We start from the raw sequence: 2,795 nt of genomic DNA on the forward strand, positions 1-2,795 counted from the left end.
CCCAAAGTGAACCACAGCTATTTTCAGCAACAAGAGGTCCTGAGCTCCTCCTTTGATGAGAACAGCCAAGATGTATCAGGAAAGAAACCTGAGAAGCTCCTCCAGGAGAACCAACAGCACCAGGAGAACCAATGACAAACACCACACACCACACACTTCTTCCTCTGGAGTTCTCCTTTTTATGTTGTTGGCAACAATCCTCAGGTGTGAATCCATTCACATGCAGCGTCACAATGATTCAGTTCAGCTGGGTGTTACAAGTTGCCCACATTTGTCAATCCACCACAAACCTATAGGTCCAACTTACCTATAATCTTATGTAGAAACACTTTTCTCATACCAGTAATGTTTGATTCACATTTTTCATTTATATTTATATAAAGTATTTGATGGCTTGAAATCAAGAATGGAAGGTTCTGGAAAATAGCTACTTCGGTCAATTGTTCACTTGATGTAAAATGGGGCCCTGTTATTAACTACAAAGTTTTATTATTTTCAAGGACTGTATACAGCAGACCAGAGAAAACAGCTTGACTCCTTTAGCCTTACTGATGAGAAAAAGTTTCTGGAGTAGGTAGGTTCAGGAGAATCAGAAGTTAAGTGTGTCGCACATTCATGAGATTTACACTGATTCAAGTAATTCTGTCCTTCTTCCAATTGGATATGAGAATGTGCTCAAGAACATTGAAGTATGAAAGAGATTAAGGAACTCATAAAAATGAGTCATTTCTTTTCCTGGTTGTAGCTGGACTGTGGATGAAACCACTTTCTAGGCCCTCTTTCTGGAGCTGTCAAGCATAAATCTCACTTAGGACATTTCATGCTGCTTTGGAGAGGACATGTAGATGACTTCAAAAAGCTTTAAGAAAGTAAAATACGCCTGACAAGGGGATTAAGGTACTTGCCTATAGAAATCGTGCTGATCTGTTGGAATACTTAAAGGGACTGACTCTGAGATCCTCATGAGGGGTAGATTAACAGGAATGGTGAGGGAAGCCCAGCTAAATGGCTCATCTACAGCACACAGTGAAACAAAGGTTGTAGTACGTGAGCAGGCTAGAGAAATAACTATCACTAAATCAAGCTAAATACCCTACTGAAGACAATGTTTAACAGGCAAACTTACAAGAACCAAAACGGCTCCCCGAAAGAACTAACATCCAGAGGTTGAAGTTTGAGGATAAAGTAGGGGTGGGGTTGTTTCAACTTTTCCTTCATGCCAACTGGTTCTTTTTTTTTTTTTTTTTTTGTCTTTTTTGTTTTTATCGGTACTGGGGATGGAACTCACAACTGCCTGCTTGCAAGGCAAGCGCTTATGCCGCTGAGCTAAATTCCCAGCCCCTCCAACTGTTTCTTGATATTCCATTGCTTCTTCTAACTCAAGAATACCTAAGTGACAATGGGACCTAAATGCAGCCTCCAAACGCAGGCTGGATATGTTTGTATCCACACAGCAGACTAATACGTACCTCTACTGATCGTGGCTGCAATGCTACATGAAGGACTTGGGAACTCAAAGTCGTGGGATCGATGGGGCCTCATTGCAGTTTTGTACTCTACACTTGATTTGCAAGTAAGCTTAATGACTTTTTAAAAAACGTCATTTGAAGCTCTAGTTTTCTAGATCTTTTACAGTATATTTAACATAACTGAGCTGTATTAAAAGTTTCTTCATTACTTCCCAGAGCCCTGGCTGAATTTCGAGAGTCATTGTAGAATTTTAACTTGCATCAAGTTACCAAGAAGCCTGTTCTTTATAATTCAACTTAAAATTTAAAAGTTCTGTTCTTTCACCTTGGTGTGCAGTGATCTCATTCTTAGAATAATCACTGACTTGCCCGGTTCCTTGGAGCATTACTAGTTCTTCTGTTGCTCTATTGTTCTCCTCCATTAAAAAAAAAAAACAACTTTAGAACTATGAAAGGAAAAAAGGAAAGAAAGAAGGAAGAAAGGAAGGAAGAGAAAGGAAAAAGGGAGGAAACATCAAAATCTGAGAGAATATTTTTTAGTAAGCTCATGTTATTGCTACTTAGCTACCCCTATTTCATGTTCATTGTAGTTAAGTACCCAATTAAAAGCAAATTTATTACATATTTAAATTAATATTCATTAAGAATATAGAGGCCTGTAAGTTTATAAAAAATTTAATTAGGAAAGCCTCACTTGAATAATATTTTTTAAAATGGAAAGGATTATAAAAGGTATTATGATGGTTAACTTTATTTTATTTATTTTTATTTTTTAAAAAATAAAACAGAATAAAACCAATCAAAACAAACCAGTGCAAGTGATACAGGATTCCAAAACATTATGAAATCAACAATAGTTACCGTAATGCCTTTTGATGTCTTCAAAATAGCCGCAGATAACTTCAGACGTAGTAAAAATCAAACATAATAGAATAGAAACAATAAAAACAAAACAATGAATGTAATAAAGGGTTTCAAAAAAACCAATAGTAAATCCAAAATTACTATCATGATATATCTTACCATCCTTGAAATAGCTGCTCTTGCCATCGGCTTTGACATAAACAAAACAAAAGAGAATAAAACCCAACCCAACAAAACAAGGGAAAGGATATAGGAGCTCAAAATAAGAGCATAGGGAATTAACAATGGCTGCAACCCTTAGAAGGAGATCCCCTCCCCAGATGCCACACTGCGTACCGATATCCTCTGAACGTATGATCAGACCACTGGCCCTAGACCTGCAATGTTAGTGAAACACTAAAGCACCACAGGCATCCAAGCACATTTCACCCAGTAGCTATCGTCACAACATGTGTTTTTCTG

At 37.4% G+C, this 2,795-nt stretch overlaps 1 pseudogene; it reads left to right on the plus strand.

Moving 5' to 3' along the window:
• The first annotated feature begins 379 nt into the window (after positions 1 to 379).
• LOC100730903 (protein FAM118B-like) lies at positions 380 to 1,088 on the plus strand (annotated as a pseudogene).
• Positions 1,089 to 2,795: the final 1,707 nt, after the last annotated feature.

Source organism: Cavia porcellus, unplaced genomic scaffold (genome assembly GCF_034190915.1).
Source record: "Cavia porcellus strain 051 isolate PalLab524CR breed Dunkin Hartley unplaced genomic scaffold, mCavPor4.1 scaffold_18, whole genome shotgun sequence".
NCBI lineage: Eukaryota > Metazoa > Chordata > Mammalia > Rodentia > Caviidae > Cavia > Cavia porcellus.